Source organism: Chiroxiphia lanceolata, chromosome 16 (assembly GCF_009829145.1).
Source record: "Chiroxiphia lanceolata isolate bChiLan1 chromosome 16, bChiLan1.pri, whole genome shotgun sequence".
NCBI lineage: Eukaryota > Metazoa > Chordata > Aves > Passeriformes > Pipridae > Chiroxiphia > Chiroxiphia lanceolata.
This window is the reverse complement of record NC_045652.1, coordinates 14,124,996-14,140,857: the sequence shown is the minus strand read 5'-3', so window position 1 is coordinate 14,140,857 and position 15,862 is coordinate 14,124,996. Positions and strand designations below refer to the sequence as shown.

General features: G+C 55.0%; 1 protein-coding gene across 2 annotated transcripts in view; it reads right to left on the bottom strand.

Moving 5' to 3' along the window:
- Window positions 1–14,797, bottom strand: part of RAI1 (retinoic acid induced 1) — a 74,103-nt gene extending 59,306 nt beyond the window's left edge. Inside the window, exons 1-2 of one of the 2 annotated variants that reach the window (XM_032704482.1) lie at window positions 13,450–13,853; window positions 2,691–2,802 (exon numbers count right to left, since the gene is read on the bottom strand). The gene's annotated coding sequence lies outside the window, so the exon portion shown is untranslated. Of the gene's footprint in view, window positions 1–2,690; window positions 2,803–13,449; window positions 13,854–14,728 lie in introns of those variants that run through there. The other variant, XM_032704480.1, reaches the window with a different exon arrangement.
- Window positions 14,798–15,862: the final 1,065 nt, after the last annotated feature.

The window sequence follows — 15,862 nt, the reverse complement described above, 5'->3', positions numbered from 1 at the left end:
AAATAAACAGCGGTGGCTGGAAGCGCAGGAGCAGGAGAGGGGTCTCAGGGAGATAGCGAGGGGCCGGGCAGGGACGGTTGCGGAGCTGGGGGCTGCCGGGACGGGAAGGAAGTGGTTGTTGTGGGAGTAACGTCAGGAAGAGCTTTGGCTGGGGCCCGGGTGGGTAGGGAGAGGGGAGATCAGAGAGTTCATGGGACAGCAACGGGGAGGAAGTGCCCAAGGGACAGGAGCCGAGGGGAAGAGCCCAGTGTGGGGACGGGGAAGGGCTGAGCATCCACCCAGTCAGGAGATACCTACCCTGGGAGCACAACCGACCCCAAAATCCTGCTGGAATCGGTTTGCTCCCCTGCCCAAAGCCATTTATGAAAAAAAGTTGTTTTGTTTTTGAAAAAAATCCCCCCTCCGGTGAATAAAAGCAAAACAAATAATCACAAGCGGCGAGGTCGGGTAATGAGCAGCAGATGGCTGGCGATAACAGGTACCTTCATACCTGCGCACCCCTAATCCACAGCCTTCCCACTTGGAGGTGCTCCCAGATCCGCGGCTCTCGCCAGCCCAACAATCCCAGCCCGGTTAGAGGATACGGGAGTGCAGACAGCAGCGAGCTGCTTTAGGGAAATCCAGTTTGGAGCCAAGTCAATGCATGCAGAGTCATTAATCTAGGTCTGGTGCCAATAGGGATGGCTTTGCATTAGCCGGGCCCCTTTGTAGTTCAGACAATCAGTCGTATTCAACCAGCGCGAGATAACGCTGCAGAAAGCTGAGACCATCGCAGCTCATTCCTCCTGTAAGGGGCGGGGGGAGAGGATTTACAGGCAAAATAGCATTGCATTAATGGGACTGCTCAGTATTCTGCACATACGCTGGCGGATAATGTCTTTGCAAACTAACTGCAATAAATTAATTAAATTAATCTACTATGCCGTGCTTGTCCCCACCCAACATCAAATTCAAGGATGATCAGGGCTTGCCTTATCCTCCATAGCCTACGAAAGAATCTGATCTCACTTGCTCTAGAGTTTCTGAGGCACTGAATTGCAAAGTACCACCTGCCTCACTAAACTAATCACCAGCCTGGTGGTTTAGATCACATCAGTTTTACATGTAATTAAGACTGTCCAGGAGGGCATGCAGCTGCTTACATGGTCGTTCCCTCTTATACAGCAACGTGCCTCCTGCTCAGATAGGTGCAATTAAACAAGCCTGTTCACAGTCATTAAGCATTAATGCACCTCATTAGCATAAGAACTGGAAGAAGCTTTGATGCAGGGAACCCCGCAGGAGAAGGAGATAGAGAGAGATGTACATACAGACAGGAAGGCGAAGGGCTGGGCCACCACCTTCTCGTGGCCCCGACCAACCATTCCAGCTCCATTTCTCCAAAGCAATGAGCCATGCCGTGCCCTCCTCCCCAGAAATGGGACTGGGTTATCTTTCTCTCCCCCTCCCCCTCTTTCTAAATTATGCTGGTGGAAAGGGAAAAAAAAACCCCACCACACCAAACTGTTGGGATATTAACCTAGCGAATCCATTAATAAGCTGAACTCTCTGTTGGCTTTGACACAGCACACTAAAGCTTTAAAGAGACAGGGCCCCAGACACTGGAGATAGGGGCAGAGACAACAGCGCTAACAAAGAGCCACTGTTGCCACGGCCGTGGCCATCTCGGGTAGGTCCAGCTGTCTTTGGTGTTCTGTTTTCCAGACACAAAGAGCAGACTGAACCGTTTTGGTCTGAATGGCTTTCATTTGATGGTAGAGAAAATGAGAGGGAAGAAAGAACCTAAGTAAAGTGTCCAGGAGAGAGAGAAAAAAAAAAAAAAAAAGGACAGGAGAGGGAAAAAAAGAGCATGGTGTGCTGCAGGTCTCCAGTGAGAGAGGCTGCAGCTCCCCTGAGCACAAAATGGGGCTGTCTCAGGGTGCAAAGGAAAGGCGACGTGATTTTGGAGCAGGATGGAAGTGAGGATCTGTGGGCAAGCAGGATGTACGCTCCAGGGGAGCCGGGATGGATGCTGACTGTGTCCTACCTGCCTGCCCAATGCTCTGCACAGCAGTGTACAGGTCTCTCAGCGCTGCCAGACCACAGACAACAAACAGCAGCTTGCCTAGCTTGGTTTTAATCTCACGGGACAACATGTGTTTGTACAGTCCCTGGCCCCACCAGACCTCGGTGTGTTAGTATGTGGAATCTGAGCGAGCGTTACTGTCACCTCATCAAGAAACGAGTGAATCAGCTGGAAAAAGGGAATCTCTGAGTGAAATGGCTGTAAGGAACCACCAGATGCTACCATGGAGCTGTTCTAAATCCACACCTCAGCCCAATCCATATCCTAAGGCTCCATCCCAAGCTGGGACAGGATGAGCTCACCCTGAACAGCCCTTCCACTGCACCCTCAAGGTGCCCAAGTCATGCCCTTGCACCTCTACCAGAGGCCAAACCTGCACCCCGTAAGCTTGAAAAACAGGTCTGAAATGCCCAGTCAAGGTTCCTCTTTTATAAAACACAGCTCTGAAAGCCAGAAATGGAAGCTGAGACTGGACAAATCCGTAGCCACCCACTGGAAAGCCAGGCGGGCTTGCCCGTACAATACACTCTCCAGCCTCCATCTAGTCCAGCTCATAAGTGATAAAAGCGTCCACGACTGCAGCTCTCATCTGGGAAGAAGAACAAACAACCCAAGTAGATCTTACCACTGGGAAATGGTTTCTAAGGGTCTCCAGAGATATCCTTTTTCCTACGCTCATTCCATTAGTGCTGTGCATGCTCCATTGTCCCAGTCTCTCCCTCCTTAGTGGTTACATCCTACAAACACAAACAGATTTCGAATCCCCTGTAGCTCTTTGGCCCATGTTGATAATAATTCTCCCTCCTTGAGCACCTTTTATCTAGAGATCTGGAAGCATCTCCCTGGCATTATTAGCTATTAGCTTCTCCACCATCACACAACGTAGGGTGAGCAACTGTTACATCTCACAGCTGAGGGGCACTCTGGCACAGCACAATTAGGCATTCACTCCTGCCAAGTGGTGCATCCCCTTGTGCCCTGTCAGTGGCACAGAGATGGCAGCATTTGGTCCCTGGATGATTTGGGCTAAATCCTAAAGGATTTGCCAACAGCATCAGCGAAAGGAAGAGATCCCAGGTTTGTGCCTGAATCACCAAACCCTCTGTTTTCCCTTCTGTGCATGGGGAAGTCAACGGAAAGTCTCCCATAGATGATAATGGGAAATTCAGGCTTTTTGAGTCAGTTGAAACAGCTTTTTTGGGGGGGTGGAGATTTGGGCAAAGAGGCTTTTACTGCACAGTCATTTTGATAAACCAAGGAGCCGAGCTTTTACCCAGCAACAGGCTGGGAGAATGACTGATGGAGACCATGACCCCAGTGAACCACAGCCTTGCTCCCCCAGTCCCTTCCCATTTGCCTTTTGTGATTACAATTAGTAGTGGGGGCTGGCAGGTGGGGGAAAAATGAAATAAAATAAACTAGAAGCCCCCCCCTGCCCCGCTGCCAGCCCCTCATTGTCTGCAGAGGCTGGCTGGGGCTCTGCACACTGCAGTCCTCTGCCCATTGTACTGCTGAGAACATGCGAACAGACGCTCTCGGGCGATGGGTTTTATTGAACGCAACTTCAATGGCAAATGGAGAGAGAAAGGGGGGGGAGAGGAAAAAAAAAAAAGCAGCCTTGAAAATCCATGCCAAAAAAAAGAGGTGGGGAGGGTGTTTTTTAATGCAATCAATGGCTCCTTCCTATAACTCTGCCTGTTGTGAGGAAATTTCTTTCCAGTAGCAGCCAGCAGCAGTCCCAAGGCTGTGACATTGCTGTAACGCTTGGAGCTCAGCTCTCTATCTCTGGCAGCAGCCCCGTCTTTTTGTCATTATTGGCTGTGATTGCAGGGGGTGAACGCCAGCTCGCCGAGTGCTGAGATATTGCTGCCTTCCCCTCCCTCTGGACAACCTGCCCTCGGAGAGGAGTTTGGGGAGGGGATGGGGGTGAAAGAGGGAGCTGAATCCTCTCTGTGTCCCCTGAGTATGCTCCGATCCAAGCCCACATGGAGAGGTAGAGGTCCCCAAGGCCCTTTTCGGAAAGCTCATTAGGAAAGTAGTGACAGATGCATTAGCTATTAAAAAAAGGGGGGGGAGAAGCTATCATAGAACTTTAAAAAAAAAGCAGCAGCAGCCGCCCGACAGTTTTATTGCTGTCAGATCCTTTTCTTCGTGGGCACATTGCAAAGCAGGAGAGGTTTGGGTAAATATCTGACGCATGCACGCACTTCCCATGCTCTGGGCTGTCAATAATCCAGCTGGGGTATTTCTCACACCCTCGGGAGGGAGCTGCCAGCTCTGCCCATTGCCACTGCAGCTACTCACCCTTCCTATCCACCCCCAGCACCTCCTGGAGAGGAGTTTTTGGAACAGGCATGTCTGGCTGCATGCAAAGCTGCGGGAAGAACCTGCCAGGATGCCACGGGGGGCGAAAAAAAATGGGCGTCAGCTGCTGCCATCTCTGACTCTGAGCTGCAGCCTGGGGAGGACAGGTCTTGGCATGAGATGTTCCCTCCCAGTCTAAGCAGAGGCTGCTGAGATGGAGATAGAGTCCTGCATGCCAGGACCTGCTGTCCCTACAAGCTCCAGCAACGCGCTCCATGGAAGGAGGGGTACAGGTCCCACAGTGCAACTGCATCGGACACACAGTGAGGCCCCTGGCCCTGTCTGACACCTCACATCACAACCCACATCCCTTGGAGCTCCAGGAACAGGCACACACACATCAGTGGGGAGCACACAGGCAGGAGGAATCACCTCCATGCACCCAGGGTGAGTGACATCTGGCAGCAGTTGGAAGCCATGGAGACCCACGTAGAGACTGGGGACCAGGCATGAGTGCAGGTTGGAGATGGTGGGTGCCAGATGAAGATGGTTAGGATGGAGGTCCAGGCTGGTGAGCTGCAGTGGGCAGGGGGGCAGATGATGGGGAGGAAGAGCCAGGATGATGGTGTGGGTTTTGTCCCTCCCTATCCTCTGAACTGAAAAGGCCACCACTGCTCTTACACCTGCATGAAGAGCAGAGCCCAGGTAATAACAGAAGAACAACAGATGTTGCACCTGCATGACGGCTCCCGAACGGCGCCAGACGAGCTGGAATTCACATCTGAGCCGCAACGGCAAAGCTCTTCACACAGACAGCAATGGGAAACAGGGATCAAAATACCACTTCCACAAACACGCTCCCAGCACCAGGTACTGCCTCCACACACAGACCATCCTCATCACTAGTAGACGCTCAAGCCAGATACATCCCCTCCAAGACCTCAGCATCCCTCAAAAAGGGGGCACAGCTATTTCAAAAGCAAGTACGGGGGTACCAGAGGCAGCCCTCAGCCCACACCCCCCGACCTCCCCTCCTGCCATCTCCCAGCCACAGTGAGGAGGCAAAAACCTCACCAGAGGAAAACAGCAGCAGCAGAAGCCGTCCCCCTCGGTCGAGTTTTAAATGGTTCTCAGATCCCTTCAAACAAATCTAAATGCACCGATCCTATTGTGTGCATAAATCTTTGCACCGGGGCCTGCACGCCTCCACACTATTGATAAAGAGAAACGAGTCTTAAATATTTAATGAGCGAATAAACCCGTTAAGAGGATATGATTAACTGCACGCCACAGCTCTGCATTTAAGGTGTCCCTGCTGTACCTTTAGAGGGGTTTTATTTTTAAGGGAAATCGGCAGCAGCAGCTGGTGGAAGCAAGCAGCCGGGCTGTGCGGGTGCCGCACGAACGGGAACGTCGGCGCAGCGCTCCACTTCGGAGGCATAAATATGCCACAGGAGCCCGTGTTATTAAGGGGGGGCTGAGAGGGGGCTGTATTGACTCAGCCCAAGGGTGAGGGGCAGAAAATAGAGCCAAGGAGGTTTTAGGTGAGGTGGCAGGAGCCAGGCTGTCGGTTAGAGCAGACATGTGAACTCTGCACCTTTCCGTCTCGCCTGGCAGCGAGGGGGCTGCTGGGGGGATCAGGAGACCTTGGAGCTATTTCCAGCTGAACCAGGGAGCTGGAGTGTGACCTTGGGCAAGTCACTTACGGTCACCCTCTGCCTGGAGTCGAGCTCTGCATGAGGCAACTGGAGTCTTTCCTGCTGAGGGTGCGGATCAAGGCAGTATGAGGTGTGACACCTGCTCCTACAGTGAGGTGCCAGGATGGTTGAACTTTCCTTCCCTCCACTGAGCCGGCAGCAGCTGCAGCCCAGGCCTGGAGCATCAAGGGCCAGGGTACAACACACCAGCCAGCCCACAGGATGTTTCTCAGGCACAGAGAACCGCTGACGGGAAGATTTTATGAAACCAAGTGCTATAAATGTCCCCTTGCTATGTGACTTTTTATGTTTCTAAATTATTTTCATCATTATTTTTACCAGAGTGAGGTGAATAATACACAACAAACCACTGTGAATCATCACTCCAGTTTTCAGATATGTTAAATTTAGCTGTTTTGGTGCCACCTTTTTGTTTATATTCTCCAAGTGTTTCTTGCCAACAAGTTACCGACAGGGATTTTTGGCCAGGAAAGGGAAAAAAAAAAAAAAAAAAGCAAGACAGACTGTTAATGTTAAGCGTCAACTAAAGATATTGGAAGAAAGTGAATTTCAAATTCTTAATTGCAAGTTTCCCTCCCCAAACCTCAAGCCTAAAAATTAAGCCTGCCCAATCGGGAAGCCAAAACCCATCATGTGATGTGAGATCCCAATTAAAACGACTCTCATTCTTGAGACCGAGTATTCACAAAAGAGCGAAGACTGCGAATTATTTGCAGAAATTATCTGGAGAACAATTTTGAATAATGAATACGATGGGGGAAATCGCAGCCACTCGGAATACTTAATGCAACTACAAAAAAATCGCCAACAATTTGCGAACAGGAAAGAGGTGAAACGTGTGGAATAGATCATTTAGCACAGTCCTGCCACCATCAGTGGCTATTCCATAGGACCGAGGCCCCTGCTTGGCTGTAAATGCTGCAGGAATTAGCTATAGCGACTGACGGGCAGATGGAAGTCATGCTTGGAGATACACCTAATCAAAGAGGCTGTGCTGCCACGGCCAAGTGAGGGACCCACACGCCTGTGACCTAGTATAAATCAGGGCAAGGCAACTCGGGAAACAGGATGTGCAAAGCCACCCCTGGCAGGAGGAAGGGATGCTCCGGGTGACGCAGCCGAGCACGGAGCAGCTGGAGAGGAAGAGGCGCGTAGCCCTGACACACGCTGGCCAAGTCCCAAGAGACACGAGCACAGAGTAACATCGAGGATGAGCTTCTGGACTGTGTGATTGCAGCTGGTGGAAGGGGTGGGAGATGCCCAGGGAAAGGAGAGGTTCCAGGCAGGTTCTGGAAAAAACATGGATGTGTGCTGCTTCACCAAATGCTGGGTCTGCCATGGGAAATACCGCCCCAACAGCCAGGGACTGGGAGCATCCAGACATCTCCAGAGTCCGAAAGTGAGAGACAGGGCTTCAGCATAACCCACTCTGCCTCATATCCTCAAGCCCTGAGCTAAGCCAAACTCTGGCTTCACCCTGAGAGGTGCTCCCATGGCCATGCTCAGAGCGTGTGGGACCAGAGAAGCAGGAATATGCTAAAACCTGAATGCTTTCTCTTGCCCAGGAGCCAAACTCCACATCTTTGTTAGATTTACTTTATCACAGCACAAGCTGTGCATTGCACCTACCAGCACTGAGCATAGAGGCCAAACCCTCACCTCTGCCCTTGGAGCTCAGCTCAGAGAAAGGAGTTAAAGGGAGAAGTCAGGGAGAAGGTGGGGGGCAGAAGTAGGTAAAGGAGAGAGGATGCTGGAGGACCCTGGGGGGCAGGGCAAGGAGGAGATGGAGACCTTGGGTGGCCAGGCAAAGTCTGCAAGCAGTGCTCATGTGGGGAGATGCTGGGCCCTTTCCTGCCCAAATACTCTGTGTGAGGCAGAGCAACAATGGTCTGGTAAAGATGGAGCTTTTTTACATCCCAGCCTGGTCAGCTGACATTTATCAGGGTAACAAAAGGATACAGCCTGATCACAAGACAGGCTGACAGTGCATCTTCCCCTTCTGGGGAGGAAAGTCAAGTGCCAAAGTTGTAAAAGTAGTCCAGTCATCTTTCGTATCTTCCCTTGCCCGCAGTTTGACACGTGCAGGGATAGTTCCTCTCATCTTCCTTTGAAATAAAAGAGGAAAGAAAAGTGCAGAAAATTCTTCATTTCAGGTGCAGGAATTAAAAAGAAACCAAATTCTTCCAATGTTTCATGTCAAATATTCCCCAAAGCTTCTGTTACGGCAGTCTAAGAAAGTAGAGGCTGGATCTCTTGAATTCCCTTGAATTCAGGATGTTTCTATCAATCCATACCAGCATTTCAACAAGCCTAGCTGAGAATACTCAGGAAAGCCAGGCTGTTATATGCCTGGACTGCGGCAACAAGAGAACCACTCAGGAACTGAGAGACTCATTATTCGTTATTAACTCACCTGGAATCTCTGATTTCTTACGTGTTATTTTGCTACTTGGCTGCAAAGTGAAACAGCTCCTTAAAAAATAAAAAAAGGAAAAAGTGAACCACCCACCACTGCAGGATCATCTTTCCAGTGGATTCTAGTAGGTCATCAGCAACTGCATCGAAAGAGTGTCCTGGGGGCTTCAGGGTTTGCTTCTTGTGCCCCTTTATTTACTTCAGTTCCCTCTGTGTGCACTACCAGCCCCTGCAGAGATTGTTTTGCTCCAGCCTCTGCTTTTCCAGGTTCAGGCACTGGGTATTGCATTTGGCTGTTTTCAGAGCGTGGGTGTTTGCTTCACATGTCCCCATAGAGCAGAGTCCCCTCGGAAAGCTGTTCCAGGCAGGAAACTGCTGCTGCTCCTGGTCAGGGAATCACATGGGGAAAATCAGTTTCTTTTTCAAAAGAGCCTCCAAGTGAGGAGTTTGTTCCGGAGAGATGGAGAACTGCTGAGATCCCATGGGCTCTGCTCCTTCCTCTCTGACAGATTCCCCCCAGCACCAATTTGGCTAGTATGGTGCTTTCCGTAATTCATAACTACTTGTTGGGATAACAACTTGCCAAGTTAACAACTTTCTATGCCCCAGCTCTCTTACAGCATCTGTGTGTTATCCTGCTGACCTTGCAGACAGGGAAACCGAGGCACAGAGCTGGAGAAGGACAAGGCTCCAGCAGCATCTCCAGCTGCAGCACTTGGGAGCTTCATGGATGCTGCCCACGTGCTGCGATATCAGCATCACCCACAACCTGGCTGAACTTCCCCAAGGTCCCCTGATGAGGGATCTCCTGTGTCCCCTCTGTCCCCACTCAGCTACCATGAGCTGCTGGACTTGGTCCCTCTCTTCTGAGCATCACTTTCTGTCTCTGGCACCCAGCAGGCACTGCTCCTGACAGCAGGGCTCTGCCCCAGGGTACCACCTTGCCCTGCACCATCCCCAGGAGGGCATCATAGCAGGGTTGGTGCATCTCCACCGTGGCTGGTGACAGCAGGGAGGACAATGACATTTGCTGCAGGAGCCTGACATTGAACCCAGCCAGTCAGAATGGCGGGTGTTTTGCTGGCAAGGGTAGCAGCTCTGCTCCGACACCGTCAGCGAGGGGACAGGAGAGGGAGGGGAAAGGAAAAAAGCCGAAGCAGCAGCCAGACAGCTGCCTCTTCCTCCTCCTCCTTTTGTGCAGAAATGTGGTTTTGTTTGTCAGTCAAACAGATTGTTTTCTCCTTCTTTGCAGGCCAATTGTTTCTGCTCCTGCAAGATAAGGGATTGAAAAGGGCTATATTTTTATGGCACTGAATCTAGGCCCTCTGAATTGGAGGGGAGACATCATGTGGGTGAGGGATGCCTGTTCAAACCAACAGTTTCTCTCCCCAGTTCCACTCTCCAATCCTATTTCCACCCCCATTTGCCTTTTTTCTCCTTCCTTCTCCTGCCTGGAGCTGCCTCTCAGCCCTCTCACTATTTAATCTCCGTCTCTCCGGTGGACTCAGGAGGTTTACACAGCTTCATCCTCTTTGCACCATCTGCTGAAAAGAATCTGTCTTTCCTCTGCTGCTCTGTCCAGCAGCTCCTCCTGCCATCCTCCCACCTAAAAATGGCAGAGCTGAGCTGGTGCCACAGCACATGACATCCTGAAGAACAAACCCCAGGAGAGGAGTTTCCTTTTCTGTGAAGGATTTGCCCAGAAAGCACTTTGGAGAGTCAGACCCCACAATGTGTCATGAACAGGATGCAGATGGGGGAGGAAAACAGTAAATAAGAGCAAGCCCAGGCCAGGGAAAGACAGCAGGATCCTCTCTTGGCTTCTAGAGTGGGTTCAAGGAGCCTGTGTCCAGTCTTCCTCCCTTCTCTTGTTGTTGAACTCCCCCAAATTCACAGTCCAGATGGGATTCTATGATTCACAGTGATGGAAATGCCAGAGCAATGATCGTCAGCATCCCCAAGCCAATGGACCTGGAGAAGGTCCTTGCTCCAGGGATCACCAGGGCTGGAGGCAACCTCAGCCGTGCTGTATCCCAAGCATGAGTCCTCTGCTACTGTGTGTTGATCACATCACACACCAAGGACCGGAGGGAGGATTTGCCTCCCCTCCTTGGGGGATGAGAGCCTGGAAGGGGGCAGCGTGGTTCATATCCAACTCATAAGCCTCTCAGAGCTCAGGCTTGAGGACTGAGATTCACTCAATTAATTTTGCTTTGGCAAAAAGTCCATTTTTATTGCTATTTCATGCCTTCAGTATAGATTTTCCCTGCTCGTCTCAAAGGGATAATAAAACCCGACTCGTTCTTTTTATAAAAGTCTCACACTCCCTCTCTCACCAGGCTCTGTGTTCCCCAGCTAGAGATGTAAATTTAAAGGGGAAATGCTGTCATTTAAAACAAAACAAAACCAAAAAAAGCAACTCAGAAAGCCCAGCTTTGAGCATATTCCAGCTCTCAAAACTAGGCCGTGCAACCGAAGCAAAAACCAAGCTGCCACCTTCCCGCGGTGAAGCGGCATTCCCACAGCAATCCCACCCTCCCGCCGGGGACCGGGGGTGACTGCCAGCCCCAGAAGGCAACTCTCCATCTTGCAGAGCTGGTGATGGCCCTTGACTGCCTGGAATGTGTTGTTTTTTCCAGCCTGGAACTGGTGGGCACAGGTGGTGACTGCTGCTCGGAGACGGCTCTTTGCACTTGGATGTGACACCGGTTCTCCAGCACCTGCACCTGCCTCCCTCCTCCTCTTCCTCCTCTTCCTCCACACCTGGTGAAAGCTTCCTTGCTGCTGGCCTCAAGCAGTTGTATACCAGCCCTCCTGGGGAAAATCCCAAATCCACACAATGTTGAAATCCCAAACCCACGCGATGCTGAGCATGTGGATTTTGAGCGTGTTTCCGAGCAGGCAATGGGACAGGATGGTGGCAGGACGATACACAGGTCTGCCTGTTCCACCCCAGCTGGGATGCATCCTGCCTGCTCTTCAGAAGGGCTGTAGCTGCAGAGCATCCCTCTGAGAGGTGAAGAAGGGAAAGGGAAATGCCTTTCCTGTGTCTCGTGCCCCGCTGTGGGGGATAGGATGCAAGCAGAAGCCAAGTAGAAGCCTTGTCATTAGTGAGTGGCAGCAATTGCCTGGGGAGAGGGTGGGGTCCCCAACACCAGCTGGATTTAAGAGCAGATACAAACCTGGCAGGGCTGATCCAGGCCGCTAGGATGGACTCAAGACGGTTCCCCCTCCCCTGGCCGTGTGTCTGATTTGGTGACGTGCAGAAATCTACCATCACTGGGACTCTCCTGTCTCAGCAGGAACCAGGAGCGAATCCAAAGCAGAGCGAAGCCATGCGAGGCGAGAGGAGACACGCAGGTGCCTGCACGGTGCCAACCCAGCACGGGACCGGACCGGGCTGACGGGTGACAGCCAAACCCTTCATATTCAAATGTTTTTCCTTCTCCCCATCCTTTCCCTTTTCCTGCGCCTCACTGCCAAGCTGCCTGCATGCCCTGGCTGCCGGGAACTCAGAGCCCTGCCTGCACCTGGCAGGGGAGGCAGCGCCCACGGCGAGAGGAAACCCACAGCTCGCTCTGCTCCTGCAGGTGTGCCTGTAACCCACAAAAGTTTTAGGGCAGCTAACAAGGATGGGCAGGAGAGGAAAGATGAGGAAACTCCCAGCGATACCACACTCCCTGACTGACTGATGGCCCGGCATCTCCGGGCTCAGCTCCAGTGCTGCCAGTGAGGCTGTGGAGTGGCTCCATCAGTTAAACCAAAGTTGTGCCATTTTCTCTGACGGCAGAACAAACCGTCCTTCCCTGCCGTGAGCTGCCAAGCCTGAGGGACTCTATAGAAAAGAATTCTACAGCTGCCCCATTTCAGAGGGAAATCAGTTGGAGTCCCTAGATTTTCCTGCAGAGCCCTCACAAGGTTCGACCCTCCGGGCTGGAAAATCCTTAGCGAGCTGTGACAACCTCTGCAGCTCAGGCATAGGCGAGAGATGATTAAGACTGGCTGAAATCTCCCAGGACTCTGACATGTGAGAGGCCCCATGCAAGACAGAGAACCACCTCGGGCTGCTCCTTGCAACCTGCAACTCCCCTCACCTTAGCACAGAGCTGAAGGGAGACCTCGGACTGAGTGAGGCCAGGAACCAGGTCACTGCTGCTGGTTTCCAGGCAGCAAAGGTTTGGAAGAGCAGAGGATCATTTAGCAGAGCGACAGTGAAGGTTCAGAGCAGAGCCTTCAAATTACACGCTACAGAGCACTTTTCCTGCCTAAAAGGTCTCTGAAATGACTGTGGCGGCTCTGAAACGAAGCACTCTGTATGCAATTGTTCCCTGGGGCTTGCAGCGGAGACAGAGCTGGGAGAGGAGAGGTGGGTCTGCGGTCCCTGGCACGGGCAGCTCCTCATCAGACAAGGATGCACACTTTTTCTGGGCTCCACGGCACAGCCGTGCCGCTTCCCTAAATCTCCACGGCGGTTTCTACCGGTTATGGTATTTTTTTTTTATTTTTTTTTTATTTTTTATTTCTCACTTACTGCCTTGAACTTCACACAGCTCCCGGCCCCAGGCTGCAGAGCTGCTGCTCAGGATGCAGTGCCCCCAGCCTTGTGCACAGACCCCCCACTGAAGCCCCCACCATCATCGCTCTCGCCATGCCTTGAGGCACACCTCGATCCTATGGGAAACAGGGAGGGAAGAGCACCCGGGGGGAACATGTCCTTTCCTCCATCTCACTTGGCTTCTTCCCATCCTTCTTGACTCCATCCCCCAGCAGCTCGAGGTCCATTTTCATCAGGCAGTGACAGACACCAGGAGACACAGTCTCAGCACCAGCAGGCACCACGCACAGCCAACCTCTGCCTCACCCCCCGTGGGTCCCCCAACCCTCTGCCACCGACACACAGGTGACAGCACCCACATCCACAGAGCCACCACGGCGCTGCTCACCCACCTGGGGAACACACGCTGCCACCCCGGGGAAGGCAGCTGCGGGGTAGGAGCACTCCACAAAGTCCCGTCACTCAGCAGGAAACCATTTCTGGACCACCAAGGAGGCTCCGGAGATGCCCAGGAGCTGGGGCTGCTGGAGATGAGCTGGAAGAGCTCTTGGAAGGTGCTGGCACCACCGGCAATGCCCTCCCTCCACTGGCACAGGGCCCTAGGAGCACTCTCCCATGCAAAACCCCAACTGTTGGGTTTGTTCTTCCAAACCATCACTTTGGGAGGTCACCTGAGGGCAGCCAACCCGGTCACCGCTCACAGCCAAGGGGATTGCTGGCAGGGGCCAGTGGGCACAAGAGCTTTCACCAAAGCCAAAACCTGCTCACATCTAAGGCATGGCACTGCACTGTCTAAGGCAGTGGGGGACAAACACGCACCCCAGCAACACCCCGCTCTGACGTCAGCAAGAACCTCCAGCAGGTCTGCGACGTCAGCCCGACACTTCCACCGGCCGAAGAGCCCTCGGGATGCCGACCCCCGGGCAGCTCAGCATCTGCATTGGAATCCCACCACCACGCTCAGGGTGCTACTCCAGCTGCACATTTCCAGCGGGGGTGGGAATACACACACACACACACACACACACATACACACACACACACAGAGGAATTTAAATGGAATTTCACAGCTGCAGCAGAAGGGCTCAGGGGGGGCTCGGGGCTATCAGAGACGCACCATGTCCCCCCTCGGCGTTTCGGCACCACCAGCTGGGAGCACCGCGGCCACCCGCACCCGCGGGACCGGGGGGGCCGGGGAGCCCCTCCGTGACGTCACCGAGCCCGGCGCCAGGCTCGCGTTTTGGGGGGGTCGAGGCGGGTTTCGGAGGGTTGGGGGGGGGACCGAAACGGGCTGCGGTTGGAAATGCGAGTGCGGTGCGGTGGGAGCGCGGGCGGAAGGGAAGGGAAGGGAAGGGAAGGGAAGGGAAGGGAAGGGAAGGGAAGGGAAGGGAAGGGAAGGGAAGGGAAGGGAAGGGAAGGGATAGGGATGTGGCGGCGGTGCCACCGCCGCTCCAGCGGCTGCAGCCGCCGGGCGAAGCGAAGCCCCGGGGGGGTAACGGGGTGGCGGGCAGGGTTCCCCCGGCCGCCGGCAGCGCCCGCTCGCTCGGCCCCTCCGCTCCTCCCGCCGGCCCCTACCACCCCCCGCCCTCCCCGGGCCCTCCCCGGGCTCAGCGGCCCGCCCGGTTCTCCCCCCCCCCGCCCCGGGAGCCGCGTAGCCGGAGCCCTCCTTACCTGGCGGGCCGAGCCCCGCTGCCTCTCAGCGGCGGCGCTGGGCGGGGGCGGCCCCGGCGGCCATGCCCGGGCGGCCGCGCCGCTCTCCCGCGCCGTGCGAGCCGCCTCGGCGGTGTCAGCGGGCGGGAGCCCCGCGCGGCGCCGGGAGCGAGGGGAGGGACGGCGGGGGCATGACCGAGCGCCGTCGGAAGTGCACGCGCGCCCGCCGCCTGCCCGCGACCGCGGCGACACCTGCCGGCAGCGCCGCCGGTGGCACCGGGCACGCACCGGGCGGGGGCGGCGCGCACCGAGAGCCGCGGGGCACCGCGGGCACCGGGGCACGGGGCGGGCACGGCACGCGGGGCACCGCGGGCACCGGGGCGGGCGCTGGGCAGGGCATACCGGGCACGGCGGGCACCGGGACAGGGGGCGGGCATGGCACACCGAGCACCGCGGGCACCGGGGCACGGGGCGGGCACGGCACGCCGGGCACCGCGGGCGCCGGGGAGGGCGCTGGGCAGGGCACCGTGGGCACTGGGGCGGGCGCTAGGCAGGGTATACCGGGCACCGAGGGCACCGCGGGCACCGGAGCGGGGGGCGAGCATGGCACGCCGGGCACGGGCATGGGCGCTGAGCATGGCATACCGGGCACGGCACGCCGGGGTGGGCGCTGAGAATGGCAGAACGGGCACCGGGGCACGGCACGCCGAGCACCGGGGCACGGCACACCGGGCACCGAGGCGCGGCACACGGGCACCGGGGCATGGCATACTGGGCAACGGGGCGAGCACTACGCATGGCACACCAGGTACTGGGCACTGGGATGGGCGCTGGGCATGGCATACCCGGCACTGGGGTACTTCACACGGTGCGGTGGGTCCTGGGTGCCAGCAGCAAGAACCGTATGGCAGCTTCTGGGCAGCACGGGCTGAGTGTTAGGGAGCGGGCATGGGAGGGTGGCAGCAGTGCTGGGTACAGGGAACCCTCCCGGGCAGCACCTGCCAGGTGCTGGTACTGGGCACTGGTGCTGGGTGCAGGGTAGTCCACTGGGCAGCATCCACCAGCTGCTGGCAGTGGGCAGGATGAGGACCCTGGGTCAGGGCTCAGGTCTGGGTTTGGAGCTGGGGCTGCTTCTGGGTTTCGATCCACATCCGG